This window comes from Homarus americanus, unplaced genomic scaffold, assembly GCF_018991925.1.
Source record: "Homarus americanus isolate GMGI-L3 unplaced genomic scaffold, GMGI_Hamer_2.0 scaffold44060, whole genome shotgun sequence".
In the NCBI taxonomy this organism is placed as follows: domain Eukaryota; kingdom Metazoa; phylum Arthropoda; class Malacostraca; order Decapoda; family Nephropidae; genus Homarus; species Homarus americanus.
This window is the reverse complement of record NW_024756871.1, coordinates 1173964-1193847: the sequence shown is the minus strand read 5'-3', so window position 1 is coordinate 1193847 and position 19884 is coordinate 1173964. Positions and strand designations below refer to the sequence as shown.

At 41.1% G+C, this 19884-nt stretch overlaps 2 protein-coding genes across 2 annotated transcripts in view; one reads left to right on the top strand and one right to left on the bottom strand.

Moving 5' to 3' along the window:
• LOC121856937 (ras-related protein Rab-9A-like) overlaps positions 1 to 7820 on the bottom strand; it is a 29544-nt gene extending 21724 nt beyond the window's left edge. Inside the window, exon 1 of the mRNA XM_042352721.1 lies at positions 7676 to 7820. The gene's annotated coding sequence lies outside the window, so the exon portion shown is untranslated. The remainder of the gene's footprint in view (positions 1 to 7675) is intronic.
• Positions 7821 to 9973: 2153 nt separating this feature from the next.
• The window catches only part of LOC121857004 (organic cation transporter protein-like), a 70512-nt gene continuing 60601 nt past the window's right edge, over positions 9974 to 19884 (top strand). Inside the window, exon 1 of the mRNA XM_042352805.1 lies at positions 9974 to 10065. The gene's annotated coding sequence lies outside the window, so the exon portion shown is untranslated. The remainder of the gene's footprint in view (positions 10066 to 19884) is intronic.

The window sequence follows — 19884 nt, the reverse complement described above, 5'->3', positions numbered from 1 at the left end:
CCGTACCCTTCCAGTTTGATTTTCAGCCTTTCGTGGGGTACACTGTCGAAAGCCTTGGCAAAATCTAGGTAAATATTGTCGATATTACCACCCCGTTCTAGAATATGGGTCCAAATATCCAATACCTTGAGCAATTGTGTCAAGCAAGAGCGCCCCGGCATAAAACCGTGTTGGCAATCTTTTACAAGGTTGTTTCGTAGTAGATGTTCCATCGCTGCATCTCTGATAATACTCTCAAGTACTTTACATATTATGCTGGTCAGGCTCACCGGTCTATAGTTGTTCGTGGAGTGCCTATCGCCCTTCTTGAAGATAGGACTCACATAAGCCACTTTCCATTCACTGGGGACCATTTGTTCATCCAGGCATTTACAAAACAGAATCTTCAGGGGCTCTGCAAGCTCGTTGCACAGCTCCCTTAGCACTCTAGGATGCACCATGTCAGGTCCAGGACTCTTATGGACCTTTAGCCTGGACAGTTTATTTCTAATACCCTCTTCTGTGAACACAATGTGGGTCAGTGCTGTGTCGAACCGTCTGTCCTCAAACGCAGGAAGGTTAGTTGCATCCTCTCTTGTGAACACTGAGGAAAAGAAGCTGTTCAATGCCTCAGCTTTATCCTGGTCAGAATCTGCGTAACTACCATCTTCAAGCCTCAGGTCTGATACTCCTACTCGCGTTTTCAATTTCGACTTTGCATAGCGGTAAAACGCCTTTGGGTTTGACTTGACCTCGCGTGCAACCAGCCTTTGGAACTCCTTTTCAGCCCTCCTACACTCTATCTTTGCTTGGTTTCTGGCTCTTGCATACATCCTCCTGTCTTGCTCATCGTTTGACCCAACCCACGTCTTGAATTTCTGGGTTTTCTTCTTAATTTTGTCGACCGCCGCATGGTTCATGTGTAGGGATCCCCTCGTATTCCTAGAAGCACTGGGTTTGGTCTTGGGTATATATTTATCGATCAAATGGGTCATTTTACTAGTTATGATATTCAGCGTAGTGTCTGCGTTCTTGTACCTTAATAAGTCAGGCCAGTTGATACCCCTCATCTCTTCCCTCATCCCATTGTAATTTCCCTTGTAATATTTGCACCTTGGCCTGGCCTTATCTTGAACTAGGTAACAGTTAAATCTGAATGACAACACTGTATGGTGACTGGTGCCAACTGGGGCAAGGTGTTCCAGTTTGGCCACCATACCCTCCTCGTTTGTTATGATGAGGTCAAGTGGCTTGGGTGTTTGTTCCCCTCTGTAATGTGTCGGGTCTCTCACATGTTGGAACAGAAAATTATCTCTCAGAGTTTCTACAAAAAGAGTAGCAGGATTATTCAAGTCATTCGGGGTTGACTCGTTTCTCCAGTCGATGTCGCCATAGTTAAAGTCCCCCATGATAAGGAGGTGGCTGGGGTTGAGCATCGCCGCATTGTTTATTAAGGTTCTTAAGTTCCTTTGATTTAGTGGGCCACAGTTCGGGGATCTGTAGATACACCCGACGATAAGTAAGTCCCCTCCCTTTAATTTAATTTTACACCACTTGGACTCTTCAAAAACATCCTCTCCCTGTACCCTCGCCTGGCTGGCTCTCAGGTCTTGCCTAGCGTAGATAACCACACCCCTCCTGCAGGATTCTTGAGTTAGGTTCGTAAATGAGTCATATCCAGTAATACTGAACTCACATTCCTCTGGGTCGATTCTCCTGTTCTTGTACAACAGTTCTACAACTCCTACAATATCTGGTTGGTGTACTCTTAGTAGTGTTTCAAACTCCTCCCTCTTATCAAGGAACGTGTCGGTATTAGTGTACATGACATTCAAGCCAGAATTTGTTCTCGGTAGCGTCTCTGCTCTTAGTAATAAACCCGCTCCACCCACATTCTCAGAAGCTGCAGCATTTGCTAAGTACACTGTATTTTGCAGGGTGTGGTTAAAAATTTCATTGTTTACACGGCGCTCGTTCCCTCCTGTCCGGTAGGCTGAGCCGGTGCCGCCTCCCGGGTGGGGGGTTGAGTGGGTGGAGGGTGCACTGCTGCCCCCTGGCCCTGTGTCGGCACACTTGTTTCCACTACCCTCCCCCTGAGTATAACCCATGTGCACCTGTCCCCGTTCCTTCTCGACTCCTCCCTCTTCTGCTTCCAGTCCAGCAGGAGCTTCTTGTGCTGTTCCCTCTGCATTACCGTGCGGTCTGGGTGAATAAATACATCTCGAAATGCCTCGCTCCTTGCTAAGTTTTTTGCCTGCCGGATAACTTGCCATTTTTCCTCCTCACTCCCTAGTGTGATCCTGAGGGGGCGAGGCTTAACCCCCTGCTTTTGTCCCAGTCTCCTCACATCCTGAGGGGTTGCTGGAATCTTCAGAACCTCTGTGCAAATATTTTGAAACAGCACCTTGTCGTGTGTTTCCTTACTCACAGCTCCCTCTGCCTGGCTCTCTGGGACTCCAAAAACTATTACATTGTTCCTGCGCTGGAGCCGTTCCTGGTGTTCCTCCTCTCCCCTAACAGTAGGTCCGTTAATTTTCATTTCTTCGACACACTTTTTCAGAGTCCCAATCTGCTGTAGAACCTGTACTGATTCTGCATTACTCTCCGCCCCCCCCACCCGTGGCCCTCCTAATACGTCCGCATAGCTCCTCTTAGCAACCACCTCCATTCTATTAGCTACTTCCTCAGTCTTAGCAAGGATCTCTTTCTCAACTTGCTCCAGTTTGTCAACCAGCAGGGCTCCTGCTTCATCTATTTTCGTCCCTAGAGAACTCGTTCCCTTATGGATTGCAATCGCTTCATTCACCTTGACTATGCAGCCAGGGCAATACCAGCAACAGCCATCAAGCTTTACGGCAGTTAGTAACTTCCTAAACGTTGCATTAGTTAGGCCTGCATCCTCCATATTCGACGTCTCCCTGCAGTAATCACATACCAAACTCATGGTTGTTGTTGTTGTGGGGGGGGGGGTGCAGACTGTGTATAGATCTACACCTATTTCAAAGAAAATAAAGAGAGAAAAAAGTACTTAGCTACTCTCTGTTGCCTATGGAGTTGTCGTCTGCGACTGCGTACACTGTATCTCCCTGTGAATGGTGTATTGTAGGCACAGTTTCAGTCCTTGAGCAAGCACACAATCAACATAAAATAAAATTTAAAGTCTCTGTGGCACCTATGACACGACTTGGTTTCAGCTGGCACGGTGCCTTTCCAGCTTGCTTGCTAGTGAGCGCTCACTTTAAGTTATTTACAACTTCAGCGGTCACTGATGACACTATGAACTATCACTGTGTACACTGTATCTCCCTGTGAGTGGTGTATTATAAACACAGATTCAGTCCTTGAGCAAGCACACAAACAAAATAAAATTTAAAGTCTCTGTGGCACCTATGACACGAATAGGCTGGCAGTTGTCCTTACCAGCTCGATTGCCATATGTATTCACTTTAAGTTATTATAGTCTCTTCTGCATTCACTGATGACAACTATGAACTGATTTAACTGAAGGCACAGTACTACACTCCCTGGTTGGCCTTTATCACAGCCGTGACCACAACACCCTAAAAAATAAAATAAAATAAAAGCTTTGTCATGTGGCAGTGATTGTGTGGTTATAGGCCTGTGACCCTGGCTGTACCTCCAACTCGGTGGAAATTGAGTTTTCAAAAATACAATCGTGTCTAGCATGAAAAGTCCGACATCGATTTACACTTTCACCTCACTAAGACGATCTTGACGAACTTATGTTATCACTGTCCAATTTCTGCCGCTCTACATCGAAGGCCCGGATGCCGAACACGCTTTGTTACAGAGACGCAACACGACCCGCCCGCCCGCAACTTGTAATAAGCATGAATGATTGGTCGTGGAAATCCTCATCTTTAACTAAATCTGAATTTAATGACAGTCACCTCAACTTTGAGCGATTGGACTACGAGTAATTCATTATTTGTATAAATATTCCTGTTGCAACCATATCCAAACAGATTTTTTGGATGCAAAAGTTGCCTCAGAGGGCTGATAAGTCTTGCTGTCTCATTAGCTGTATGCAAAGTCAGTGGGGAAGCAAGGAAAATTTTTTTGAATTTATAATAATAACACTCCGACACTTGACACCTATAGTTAATTGCTATACTGTACAGTACAAAGTGTCAAGTTCTTGTCTACAACATTTATTGGGGGAAGTTATGATGGTTAGTTAGTTTGGCTAATAACGAAGTGTTCTTGAAAGTAGTTATGAGCAACTTTAAAGGTTTATAATCAAATAAAAGCTGTTCCTTAACAGAAGATTAGGTCATATCTGATGAAGAAATTTCAATTTGCACATTCGCTTAAAACTGGCAAACCAAATCAACCTATCCCTGTTTAATTTTAAGAAAGAAATAATCTAAGACCATTAGGTGAAGATTAATTCATCATTTCGTCTTTCATAAATGGTTAGTTCTATAGTCTAAGGGCTCGTTTACACGATCAGTCTCGGAGCACGTTTTCGAAGCATGGTAACGAAGCCGTACTCGGGCAGTGATCGTGTAGACGGCAACACTGAACCACCAACCCATCCCGGGCAGTTACGTGTGGGAGCCTAATAGTTGTGTGGCCACCTACGTGGGTCCCTGCCACACCACACAGCCGCGCAATTTAAAAGCAACGGCGGAAGATGTGCCATCGCCTACACCTCCCACCAGTGACCCTCAGGAGTCAAGGCCACCATTTGAGTGGACAAAGACGTTAACGTTACAACTTTTTGAACAGGAGTCAAGGCCACCATTTGAGTGGACAAAGACGTTAACGTTACAACTTTTTGAACTGTATAGGGACCGGCCATGTCTATGGCAGGTCAGGAGTGATGGATACAGAAATAGAAACGAAAATTGCGCTTGAACTGCCTTATCATCCGTATTTTGGCAGTCATATCGTTACGTCCTCCATTTCATCAAAGATTTGGTTATAAGTACCACACGATTTGTTCCTTAACCAGCTTTTCACCCACACAGTCTGTTTTCTTGGTTTTTTTCAGTATCATCCCAGCGGCCAAAACACACAACAGTGCGGCCGTCCGTCGCCAACTCGTCTGTCTGGGAGCTATGAACCTCTTGCCCAGCAGTCTACCACACACTGACCGGTAATGACGGTGTGGCAGTTCCGTGTAAACACACGGTCCACTAAACAGTGGTCGGTACCCTGTTCCGACCCCATGCTTCGCCACTGATCCGAAGCGTACTCGACCACCATACGTGGTAACTGATCGTGTAAACGAGCCCTTAGAGCCACCTCTTGTGACCAATGCAATCAGTGATACTCTTCATATAGAAATGAAACACATGGATTCCATTTAACTACCAGAAAATTCACACTAGATGATAGTTTCGTCAAAATATCGTGGAAATAAGCACGTGCACAAATGCATTATCTTGGCATACAACCACCATCTGTCGTATTAATGGGTAAGCCCCCTGATGAATCACTGTTGATATGACTATGATGTTTCATAAGAATATTTTTAAATGCTCTTTTCAATCAAAATACAGTCACTCTTCGACTTACGACAGGGTTAGGGACCCAAATGCAGGTCGTAAGTCAAACTGGTCGTAAGTAAAAAATACGAAGATAATACATGGAAAATCTAAAATGGGTGTCTCTTTTTCTTCTCAGCACCACAAAACTCTCACTTTTAAGCTTGTCAGCCATTTTAAGGGGAATTACAAACAAAGATTTTGTCAGTACACAGTGCAAACACTAATGTAGGGACTCGAAAATACGTAATTTGAAAATTTTTTGGTACAACTGGGGCGGTCGTATGTCCGGGTGGTCATAAGTCGAGTAGGTCGTAAGTCAAGGAGTGGCTGTATAATATTTAATTACATAGTGACCAACTCTTAAAGGAGACAGCTGCCATCTTATTTTCTGTTAACTGCAGGTACTTTTTTACTGTACCGTACCTTATCCTCCTCCCCATCGATTGATTTGTTAGCCACTTGGGCAGTTAATAACGTCCCTGTTACACTCTGATTGCAAACAATGTACTGGACGTTCATGGGCTCTATATTGTACCAGAACATGTGCAAGTGTTGGTAGAGTCTGTCCATAAATGAGCTCACTCACAGTGCTGTCACAACATTCTCTGGTCATACAGTATATACAGTAACTGCCATTTATGTTTTAATCTATAGAATACAAAACTGGTGAGAAATATTGAATAAAAACTTATTAATATGAAGTATTATACACTTCAATGGCATGTCACCATCTCATAATTATACCATCACCTCTGAGCTGAATAAAATTGTCTAGTGTTAGCCAAATAAAATATTAAAAGTGGTATCCCTGTAGTGAAGGGGTTAAGAGAAGTTTGAAGTTTAAACCATTAAATATAACAGATAGCCTGAACTAATCAACCCCAGTCTAAACTAAGGTGTGAATAAAAATATAAGTTAAATTAAAAAAGTTAGGTTAGGTATCTGTAAAAAAAAAGTACATTAATTATGGTTGTAGCCTCTAGAACAGTGATTCTCAAACTGGGGTCTGCGAAAAGTTTTTGAGAAATAGAGCGTTTAACGTTTGTGAGAGATTTGGCAATTCCAATTCGTAGGATATTTTGGATTTGGGTTGAAATGAACAAATGCTTTGGACTATGATTTATTCTTTGATTATTGACAATATTTGTATTTGTCATGGTATATAAGGGCGGTTCGACTAATTACCCAAATGTAGCCAAATATAGCTGCAATGAAGTCAAATAATGGTCCTACATGAATAAATCGGACTGCTAATCACTTCTCGACTAGTATTTGGTGTCAGAAGTCACAAAAAATTGGAAAACTTACTTTAATCTGAGTTAATAGATCGCGTGCATGTACCGACGGAGCGAGGAATTACCCAAATGTAGCCGCAATGAAGTCAAATGATGGTCGTACAAGCGTAATTCGGGCTGTGAATCACTTCTCGATTATTATATGGTGTCATAAAGTCAAAAAAAACTGGTAAACTTAATTTAATCTGAGTTGTGTTGTGTTAGGTTAGGTTAGATTAGGTTAGGTTAGGTACATGCACTTGATCTATTAACTCAGATTAAATTAAGTTTACAAATTTTTGTGACTTTCTGACACCAAATACTAGTCGAGAAGTGATTGGCAGTCTGATTTATTCATCTAGGACCATTATTTGACTTCATTCCGGCTATATTTGGGTACATTTGGGTAATTAGTCGGACCCATATAAGGGTCCTTGGTTGAAAAAAGTTTGAGAACCCCTGCTCTAGAGGACTATACATTTAAAAGGCTGTAATGCTTCATAGGGACACTTCAAGCACTATTTCTATAAATTTACACTCCTCTTTCCCTCTCTCCAAGCCAATTAGCATTTTATAAATAAAAAGCCCTAAGCTACTATATTAAAAAATGGTATTAATTTCCACCACACGAAAACTTACAGAAAGGGTACTCAACGACCTTTAATTAACCTGTGATTATCCAGGTTAGACATATGTTGTTATGCTACTTGTATTTATAACTTTCAACCACGAGATAAAAAACAGTATGACAAATGAAATTCTTCCCCGGTGTCAGTCATCTTGTGATCTCAGGGTCCAGTGTAGCCCAACACTCAACCTTGAAGGTAAAGTCATGCATAACAATCCTGGACCTGAAAATCCTTACCAACACAAGGATAACACTAAATACTGTTACATCCACTTTACCAGTAACTAGAAAACCGCTGGCCGATACAGAAGGATGAAGAAGAATTAAACTTTTGGAATTTTAGGTGTTAAAAGGAGGAAAATGAACACTTTCTCCGCCACTCCCACTATACACCTTCTCTAAGATTTGTTTACACTTTTCATGTCAGATGATCTAGTGAGTCGAGAGAAAACGGCGGCACAAAACCTCCAGGGGGTCACGTACATAGATTGATGGATATTTAGTCTTTAAAGATTGTCATAAAAATTCACATTTATTCAACGTGTAAACAGTAGAATTGTAAAAAGTATCAAACTTTGTAACTTAATTACAATTATTGTTACACTGGCAAAAGTTACTCAAGTAGATGTAAAAATATCCAAAGTTCAATGTATTCAGGTACAAGTAAAAAAAAAAGTTTCTCATTCATAAAGGACTCAAGCACTGAAAAAAAAAGTAACAAATAAAATTATTAAAAAAATCCAGTTAGTTACGCAGATTCTGACCAGGATAAAGCTGAGGCATTGAACAGCTTCTTTTCCTCGGTGTTCACAAGAGAGGGTGCGATTAACCTCCCTGCGTTTGAGGACAAACGGTTCGACACAGCACAGGCCCACATTGTGTTCACAGAACAGGGTATTGAAAATAAACTGTCAAAGCAAAAGGTCCATAAGAGTCCCGGCCCTGACATGGTACATCCTAGAGTGCTAAGAGAGTTGTGCAACGAGCTTGACGAGCCCCTTGAAGATCCTGTTTTGTAAATCCCTGGATGAACAAATGGTCCCCAGTGATTGGAAAGTGGCTTATGCGAGTCCTATCTTCAAGAAGGGCGATCGCCACTCCACGAACAACTATAGACCGGTGAGCCTGACCAGCATAATATGTAAAGTACTTGAGAATATTATCAGAGATGCTGCGATGGAACATCTACTACGCAACAACCTTGTAAAGGATTGCCAACACGGTTTTATACCGAGGCGCTCCTGCTTAACACAATTGCTCAAGATATTGGATATTTGGACCCATATTTTGGAACGGGGTAGTAATATCGGCATTATATACCTAGATTTTGCCAAGGCTTCCGACAGTGTATCCCATGGAAGGCTGAAAATCAAACTGGAAGGGTACGGAATTCGGGGAAATGTCCTAGTGTGGATAGAAGACTTTCTACGTGACCGCAAGCAGTGTGTGGTGATTAATGGCACGAAGTCATCATCTGTACCTGTCACAAGCGGGGTACCACAGGGGAGTGTATTGGGCCCGCTGTTGTTTGTTTGTTTTATAAATGACATGCCTGACGTTGTACACTCCTCCATACAAATGTTTGCCGATGACGCCAAGTTATTTCAGAAAATCAAGAACCATGCGCACTTTGAAGAGCTGCAGACGGATCTCTGTGAGCTCCAAGAATGGTCGAAGAAATGGCTGCTGAGATTCAATGTGCGAAGTGTTTGAGGATGCACCTGGTGCGTACCAACGGTAAGGAGGCGTATCATATGTCCTTGGCTGTATATATTAGCCTTGTCAAGTATTTGTCCTTAGTCTGTACTCACTCCTGAAGATGTGAATTACACGAAAGCGCTTGGGAACTTCGTGTTTTCTTGTTTCCTTGTGGTTATCAGTTATTTTGTGGGTCCCTTTTTTCTGACCTGACCTGGCTAGTCACGTCACCACCCTTCTCTTAAGCTCCTCTACGTGTGTGTTGGTGTGGGGATTAGTGGATGTCATCATTATGACCTGACCTCATGTTTTTAGGTCACCCTGTATATTTAAGCCTCTCTCTGTCCATGTAATCCAGTTGCCTCTGAAGATGTCTTGAATAAAGACAATAAGAATACTCCGTTATTTCCATTTTCACGGAGATTTTATCACTGAATTTTATCACGTTTTCATTAATGGTTACATGAGATATATATATATATATATATATATATATATATATATTAATTTGACGAATGAAAAGAGATTAAATAGGAATCAAATTCTTAACATCAGACACATATCTGAATATCCGTTTTCGTTGTTGTATATTCCACAATCTATTATTATCATTATGGGGCCTCATTGCAGTGAAGGTACTTTTACGATACCAGGCTGCCAGACGTATACGTATGGTCAGCCATGAAAAGAATGTCAAACAAAACCTGGAAGGGTGAAACGAATACTTGCTAATATAAATTGATAGAATTTACTGTAAATTCAACGTTACCGACATATGACACATGTTTATTATATTTACAAAATGAACTGCAAAGTGGAAAGAAGGGAACCTGTACGAGAGATTTTACACAGGTAAGGAGGATGAGGCGAAAGGTTTACACAGGAAGTCAGGCCAGTGTGTATCATGAGTTATACAACCGTGGGTTTACTGTGAAGGGAGGGGGTGAATGTAGCAAGTATTTCACACAAGGTAAGAAGTGTTATAAGGCTTAAGTAAAATGCTTGGCAATGCTAACGTGAGACTAATCTTGGCGTCCCACAATGTGAATATGGAGTACCCAACCTGTTTTATCGACTTGAATTAAGTTTATATGTGCCCTTTTTGGAGGAATTTAAAAAATATATTAATTTTCTCTCATAATTTTCAATTGCCGTAGGATTATCGTTGTGTAATTATAAACATTTACTTATTTACATACCTAATATACGGAACGGTTATCGTGATCATACCTAGAGGTGACCATGGCGGGGGAAGGAGCCTGAAGTAATGATTGTACGTGTAGGATCCCAGTCATTCTGGAATATATTGTCCAGGCAGATTTTAAGGCTTAGTACTAATTTCGTTTCCACTACAGTAGTTGGCAGACTGTTCCATATGTTGAACCTTTATGGGTGCAGCTGCGCACTTTTGTATTTCATTCTGGCTAATGCCAGACGATTTTATTCAGCCGGGAGATTTTATTCAGCCGAGAGAAACCCCTCCTGTCCTGTAAATGGTTAAAGATTTTAGTTTTCATTTGTATAAACGCAAATGCTACCATAAATTACTAACTGTAAAAGTTTATATATTCTTTCATACACTCTTAAGTAATTATCAGTGCATTCTACAAAATAACTTGTCTTACTTGTAATTGTAACTTACATTGCATTTTAGCTGTAAATATGAGGTACAATACCCGATAAGGGTTAAGTATTCTGTTTTTGGAGAGAATTATTTTAGGGTCCAGAGGCTGCATGACATTACTGCTTAGAGTCTCTGTGTATACGTGTACAGGAGACGTTAATAGTGTGATATTCAATCGAGAAATTACTAGTGTTATGTTATCTGTGAACTCCAAGAGAACTCGGAAACGATATATAAAAACTCACATGGGTTGGAGAGAGAGAGAGGTAAAGAATATAAATTGAGAGCCAGAGGGAAGAAGAAGATAATAACAAACGAAAAAAAGAAAGTAGGGAAATAATAGGACACAGCAGAGACGAACTAACAGAGGCAGAGGTGGAATCAATCTCTTTATTTTGTCTCACATGAAAGTCATCCCAGAGGAGTAAACAAAGAACACCTTTAGGCTGGGTTATCGACAATCAAACAGGTGTGGCTGGAGCTCATAAGGGCTACAGTCCTAAACGGCCCCCAACCAAACCCTAACCTACTCATTAACATCCATGACAACTAAGGTTATTAAAACCAGGGCCCATTAAACCTGGTCCCTAAACTTAAAGGCTAGATTGTATTTAAAAGATAGGATGGGGTCGATTATTTAAAGGCAAGGATGGGGTCAAATATTTAAAGGCAAGGATTTGGTCGAGTATTTCAAGGATAGGTTGGGGTGGATTGTTTAAAGGGTAGGATGGAGTCCTGTACGACGGGGAATAAATACGACTAAGACTTATTCCACCACTCTCCCTTCAAGGAAACACCGGGCATTAGGAGGTAAGTAAACACACAATCAGGATGTGACGCCGCAAAAGGAAAGAATAGCCAACCACACGGAGCAGCCTTCAGTGTCATAACCTTTATCTTTGACAATTTGTTTATTATACTCTCTTCTGAGAACATAATGTACTTGAGCGCTGTGTCAAACCATCTTTCCTCACACGCAGGGAGATTATTCGGTTCTTTTGTGAACACTGAGGAAAAGAGTTTGTTTAACGCCTCCGTTTTTCCCTAATCTGAGTCTGCGTAACTAATATCTTCAAGCCTCAGAGCTGATATTCCCACACGTGCCTTTGATATCTTTCGTAAAGATAGAAAGCCATTGGGTTTGACTTGACCTTGCTTGCTATCCGTCTTTGGAACTCTTTCTCGGCCTTTCTGCACTCTGACTTTGCTTGATTCCTGGACCTGGTATACATCCTCCTGTCATGCTCATCATATGTCGCGACCCACCTCTTGAATTTCCGAGATTTATATTCATTTTGTCAACTGCTGTATGGTTCATTGGCGACGGTCTCCTTGCATGCCTGGAGGCACTGGGTTTGGTCTTGGGTATATATTTATAAGTCAAATAGTTTACTTTCCTGGTTAACATATCAGGATAGCATTTGGGGTCTTGTTTATCAGTGAGTCATTTCAGTTCTCACCCCTTATCTACTCCCTCATTCTGTTCTAATCGCCATTGTAATATTTGAACTCTGGTGCTGCATTTATCATGAACCAAGTAAATGTTAAATCTGAATGACAAAAATCACATATTGATTGTCGCCACTTGGCCACCATACCCTCATCATTAGTTATGATGAGGTCTTGCAGTTTGTGTGTTTGTTCCCATATAAAGAGAGTCGGATGTTTGACATGATGTAAAAGGAAATAGTCTCTCATTGTTTCTACAAAAACGAGTTCAATTACTTTATGACAAGGGGGCGTTACGTTGTCAATTAAGACTTTTTTGTTCCTTCGGTTTAATAAGATACATCTCTCCCGTGAGGAAGCTTTGTCTTCACTGGTATGTAGAATTACCGTAACAATATTTCAAACTTCAACTTGGAAAACTTTGTTGTGTTCTTCAGCCATACACACACATTCCCTAATACAAAAAATAATTAAATGATCATGTATAGTACAGTAGACATGTATTGGCTTGTCTTGTATCGATTAATTGCTATAAAATTAGACACTACAGCGTTACAACTTTTATTTACATTGATATACAGTATACTGGACAGATGACAGCAGTAGTTGGGATTACGGTGAAAATAGTTTGGGAAATCCCGCCCTATAACATCCTGGATCATCCTAAACCCTAGAGTCACTAAGTCCAACATCAATGAGTTGAATAATCGCAATGGTGTTTACACTTTCTCTTTACTGAAAGCACTTGGCTGAAAAATACACGTTGCCTCTCTCTCTCTCTCTCAATAGTACAATGTCAAATCATACATAATGTACTACCTTACATTATGTGACTAGACTACCTTGAATTATACTGTATATACTGCGTTATATTAAATTATGTGCACTGTGCTGTGTTAAGTCATGTACTTTAATAACGTATCTATACTGTATTATGTATAGACAAGAAAAAGTCAAGTCTGTTAGCTAAAATTTCTAAGTATCTTCAGTAATATGTTCAGTATTAAATTCAATTAGAGTTCTTCAAGCATCTATCTGGTGATGCTGAACTAATACTAATTCTAGTATCCTTAACATGAACGCCAGGCCAGAGGGGGACACTAGACGAGTTCCATATGTTGATGCGTTACTAATGTCCCTTTGTTGTTGTGCTTTCGGTGATATTGGTAAGGTATATTTTAGTGGTACCGCTGATGTTTTTGATGTTGGTGATATTGGTAAGGTTTATTTTAGTGGTACCGCTGATGTTTTTATGTTGGTGATGTTGTTAAGGTTTATTTTAGTGGTACCGTTGATGTTGGTGATGTTGGTAAGGTTTGTTTTAGTGGTACCGTTGATGTTCTTAATGTTGGTGATGTTGTTAAGGATTATTTTAGTAGTACCGTTGATGTTCTTAATGTTGGTGATGATGGCAATACTCATATTACATATACTAGTGATGTTGAATTTTTTAATGTTACTGAAATTAATGTGTTTGTGGTGATGTTGATAATATAGACAATACTTACGTTAGTGGTAAAAGTGATGTTTTTAATGGAGATGGAAAGACAGTACAGTATAGTATTAAAGTGTCCCATATCAATAAATGGGTTAAAATTACGTACGAGCTATAGTGAACTAATTTCGTTGTATTCGTTTATAAAGATTTTAATACAAGAACTTAAAATGCAATTCGAATCTGAATAACTATACCTGTAAGTATGTCGGAAATTTTATGTCACATTATCTTATTCATTTGATACTATTAAGGATTTTAATATGATGACCCGTGCCACAAACGCCGCTATGCAAAGTCGAAATTGAAAACGCGAGTAGGAGTATCAGACCTGAGGTTGGTGGATGGTAGTTACGCAGATTCTGACCAGGATAAAGCTGAGGCATTGAACAGCTTTTTTTCCTCGGTGTTCACAAGCGAGGGTGCAACTCACCTTCCTGCGTTTGAGGACAGACGGTTCGACACAGCACTGACTCACATTGTGTTCACAGAAGAGGGTATTAGAAATAAACTGTCCAGGCTAAAGGTCCATAAGAGTCCCGGCCCTGACATGGTACATCCTAGAGTGCTAAGAGAGTTGTGCAGCGAGCTTGCAGAGCCCCTGAAGATCCTGTTTTGTAAATCCCTGGATGAACAAATGTTCCCCAGTGAATGGAAAGTGGCTTACGTGAGTCCCATCTTCAAGAAGGGCAATCGTCACTCCACGAAGAACTATAGACCGGTGAGTATGACCAGCATAATATGTAAAGTACTTGAGAGTATTATCAGAGATGCCGCAATGGAACATCTAATACGAAACAACCTTGTAAAGGATTGCCAACACGGTTTTATGCCGGGCGCTCCTGCTTAACACAACTGCTCAAGGTATTGGATATTTAGACCCATATTCTGGAACGGGGTGGTAATGTCGAAAATATTTACATAGATTTTGCCAAGGCTTTCGACAGTGTACCCCATGAAAGGCTGAAAATCAAACTGGAAGGGTACGGAATTCGGGGAAATGTCCTAGCGTGGATAGAAGACTTTCTACATGACCGCAAGCAGTGTGTGGTGATAAATGGCACGAAATCGTCATCCGTACCTGTCACAAATGGGGTACCACAGGGCAGTGTATTGGGCCCGCTGTTGTTTGTTTGTTTCATGAATGACATGCCTGACGTTGTACACTCCTCCATACAAATGTTTGCTGATGATGCCAAGTTATTTCGGGAAATTAAGAACCAAGCGGACTGTGAAGAGCTGCAGAAGGACCTCTGTGGGCTCCAGGAATGGTCGAAGAAATGGCTGCTGAGATTCAATGTCACGAAGTGTAAGAGGATGCACCTGGGGCGTGCCAACGGTAAGGATGCGTATCATATGTCCCAACGGGATGAAGAAACTGCACTAGTTGAGACTCGGGCCATTGTGAGAAGAAGGTAAACCAGGCAAATAAATTATTGAGTCTTATAAGATGGTCGTTCAGATATCTAGACGGTCCGTCCCTCGTAACGATCTTCAAGAGTGAAGTGCTTCCCCATCTGGAGTCCTGTCACCCCGTCTGGTCCCCGAGATATGCTAGGGACTGTCAGTTGGTTGAAAATGTTCAAAGGAGGGCCTCCAGACTGGTGCCTGCACTTCGGCACCTCAGCTACACTGAGAGATTGGAGCGCCTGAATTTGCCTAGCTTATACGACAGACGGGCAAGGGGGGACGTAGTTGAGGTGTATAAGCATCTCAGGGGGCACTACATCCTTGACCACTGAAGGGTCAAGACGTACCTGGCGCTCCTCTCGGAGCAGCCAGGTCAACTGTTAAGTTGGCCCATACCAACTCCCTCCCCTGAACCCTCCTCCCCACCGGAATATCAACAAGTTCTCGCCAGAAGTTACAATTTCATTTAGGAAAGGAATGGAACCAGTGTTAAACAGAGGTGAACAGTGGTGAACAGTGCTTAAGTCAGTGAGAACAACTCAACAGAAACAGTCGCACCCAAGTTAACCTTCACACAGTGAGGTCCCAGGTACCCAGTGATAACGGCCCGACCCAACAACAACCAGCGATGTGTTAATACGTCTACGATAGGAAGGCCTGGGACCACACCTCACTCGTATAACACCATCTGTGAGGGAATTACTACACCACGTCAGGCCCCTCATAACACCATATGTGAGGGAATTACTAGACCACGTCAAGTCCCTCATATCACCACCTGTGAGGGAATTACTACAACACGTGAGGCCCCTCATAACACCATCTGTGAGGGAATTACTACACCACGTGAGGCCCCTCATAACACCATCTGTGAGGGAGTTACTACACCACGTGAGGCCCCTCATAACACCATCTGTGAGGTAATGCACTACACACCACGTGAGTCCCTCATAACACCATCTGTGAGGAATTACACCTGCGTGGTCCTCATAACACCATCTGTGCAGAATTACTACACCACGTGAGGCCCCTCATAACACCATCTGTGAGGTAATTACTACACCACGTGAGGCCCTCATAACACCATCTGTGAGGTAATTACTACACCACGTGAGGTCCCTCATAACACCATCTGTGAGGGAATTACTACACCACGTGAGGCCCCTCATAACACCATCTGCGAGGGAATTATTACACCACGCCAGGTCCCTCATAACAACATCTGAGGGAACTACTACACCACGTGAGTTCCTCCTAACACCATCTGGGAGGGAGTTACTACACTACGAGTTTGCTGTTCAACACCTACATTAATGTGTATGTTCACTGTATGTTCCTTTACCTTTCTAATGAAGGCTTTTGTTAAACCACCAATGTATGTAATAAGTCATTTATGTCCAATGTATATTTTCAGCCTTCGGGCTGCAGAACTTTTTCAATAAGCCGTTAATTATTATTACTCAGACGAGTGTCCTTACTTGGAGCTGGTGGACGCTCGCCCCACAAGGGGTCACAGCTCAAGACTGAAGAAGCCGCAAGTCCAGAAAACTGTGAGGGCAAACTTTTTCGGAGTGAGGGTTTTAAACTCTTGGAACAATCTACCAGAGAGTGTTGTGACGGCACCGAGTGTGAGCTCTTTCAAGACAAGACTTGACCAACACTGGAGTGGGTTCAGGTACATTCAGGAGCCGGTCCATGCCCAGTATTTGCCAACAGTGCGTGACTGAGACGTGACCGATTGCTCGGGCGGCTAGCGAGCCGATCTTTTGGTGAAGAAGAAAAATGAAAAGGAAAAGTAATCAGAGACGTGACTGATCGCCCAAGCGGCTAACGAGCCGATCAGTGGCGAAGAGGATTAAAGTAAAAAAAGTAAAAGTCTCCTGCACAAGTCTGGCTGTTAAGTGGAAGTGGTCAATCAGGATTAAGTTTTTTGTTTTTCCTGTTTGTGTTTGGCGATCAAAAGGTCGAGATGATTCCTGCAGGGGCGTCAGTCGTGTCAAGTCTTGCGTTCATTTGTTTACGTGGACAACAAAGTTCCGAAGCCAGTGGTGTGTGTGTGTGTGTGTGTGTGTGTGTGTGTGTTTTTAATAATGTTAGTGACTATAGAACAGGTGACGCCGGTCGTTCAATATATGCACTGTCAGTCATATAATTCTACTTAATGTTCTTCATCCTGGTCAATTCCTTTTTACTACTACTACTACTCATTCAATACTCATCCCTACAGATGTTAATTACACGGAAGCGTTTGGGAATTTCGTATTTTTTTCCAATGTGCTGCACTACATAACACTGAGCCGCAATTGCATATTCAGGAGTTTTCTTTGTTTATGTTTTAATTTGACAGAGTAGAATGAGACACGCAATTAGGAGAGAGAGCAACAAGGGACTACGAATTATAAAATAAAATTAAAACAGTTTTACCGTTTTAAACTGAATCCACACCATCGCAACATTGTCGGTAACATGTATCGTGGCAAGTGCGTTATCAATAATGTTGTCAATATTAGCCTACATGAAAGAGTTTCAGCGATTAGTGTTGATAACATTGACGCCAACAAAAATATGTCAAGTGACCTGATTGGTGTGGACTGTGATTATTAAACGTTTCTTTCTAACAATTTGGGCAACTTTTACCCAACGAGTTGACGACAATATTGTTGCGTTGGTTTCTCGATTACCTGCTACCACGGAGCCATATGATAAATAATATAAAAGTTAACATTAATGTTTATGATCCTTGAAACTAAAAAATAATACAAAATAAGAGTTTCCTTACCCAGACCTTCACCTTTTAAAATAAAATAAATAAATAAATTCCTAAAGCTGGGCAAGGCCTTCACACCTGCGTCCCGACCTTGAGTGCAACGTGCAGGTATGTGGAAAACACTCACAATGATAAAGTAGATGTTTCCTACGCTTATTGATGTCCTAGTTTCCTACTATTGCTACGGTGATTATTATGTATCATGTACAGGAGGACGGCCAAAACACTGCATCAGAGTTAAATGTTTATAAAAGACGCTACAAGTCAACAAGGAATTCACAGATGTGTTCCTGGGAGCGTCAGATGGTCTGTTATTGTTATGTACAGTAAATGTAGAAATTAGGAACACATATTGAAATTTATCAAGAGTTGTGTGTGTGTTAATTTAATAGGCTACGCCATAGAGAGAGACATAAGCAAACGCTGTTTCATAAAGTTTCCAAGTTAGTTTCATTGTGAAAGTAATTACCGTTTAGACTTTTTCAGTTTGCCGTGAAAGGATAAATACAAAGAATATTGCCTCGTAAAAAAAATAATAGGTTATAAGACAGAGGTACGAGTATGTCGGTCTGTGGTCATGCAGTGATGTTAAATTCATGGATTTTCGCCACGCTCATCTTTGCTTGTGAAACCTATTGGCTTTATATAGTTTATAACTTTGTCCAAACTTATTATATTTACTCTGTACTTTTTTTGTTCGCATTTTGTCACTCTTTCTTTTTACCTGCGTTCAAGAAACTCCTCCACACCAGGTGGTCTTTATTGAGTCGCTCTCCGAATTAACTTCACGGTTTGGCTGCTAAAAGGTCAATTGTGAGAATTCAAAACACCATAATATCTTGCCATACATCTACCTGATTGCGTAAATACTTTGTAAACATTTCCTGTGCGACCAAAATTTTCTGGAATTACCTGTACCATTCACATAATTTAATTCTAGGTTAAAACTTCCTGTTAGGTAATTACATAAAAATAGTATTTGTTCATATTGTAGCATACACTGATCCTTTAAAATTATGTGAATTAGATTTGCAATATAACTCATGATTTGCTCGATGAGGGACCAAAAGTGAACACATAGAAAACAATAAATGCTGCTTTAAATTCAGTCTATCGTATTCAAACTGGAAATTCGTAAACATGATTTGATTTTCTACATATAATATTGGTTATTTACTTTTCCTCGTGTTTTTTATTTTTTTCATTATTTAATTTTTGTCTCAGTTGAACAGCAGTTTTACTCTTTGGGTCTCGTTTTCCTTGAGCTGAAGATCTCTCAGAGTCCACACTGTGGTACTGTAGATAATGAAGGCCAGCCAATACCTATACTGTACCTTGAAACTCACCTACCACCTCTTCTTTTCTCTTATTCTTCTTCAACTCCTCCTTCCTTCTCCTTCATCACCTCTTCCATTCCCTAAATGCTGTCAAGTCAACTTGGTAGGATTACCTGGTAGGCAGCTATCAAACAGGGGTACTACCGCCTGGGAAGGAAGCATAATGTGATGCCCAATAGTGAACCCTGCTGCCGTATGGCATCACAAAAGTGACAAAGTCCCAGGTTGGTGATCTGACTCTGCCTCATTTACACAAATTTTCAGGGTCTCAATTGTTTCTCGTATTATTGACAACACAACATTTATATATCGTTTCTCACTTTTGATCTTTCATTTTGTATTTCTTTATGGTTCTTTATTATTATTATTATTGTTATTATTATTATTATTATTACATTTTCGCTCCCCATGCCCCGATGTGGGTCAGTGACCTGTGCCTATTCGCCTGATCGTCGGCTAAATAAGAATGACGCTATTGCTTATTCCCCAATCATTAGGTAAGATAACTGATATTGCTTTTCTCGCCAGGCTCTCCACAGCTAGGCTTCATATTTCACACATAATAACAGGTATTTATTACGTTACTTCATATTTCGTTTAAACCTAGCATGTATGTCAATATATCAAGCGATAATTTATATATCTTATCTAAAAAATATTTAGATACAATCCTGTAGATAACAATAAATCTATACGTGAGTAATACT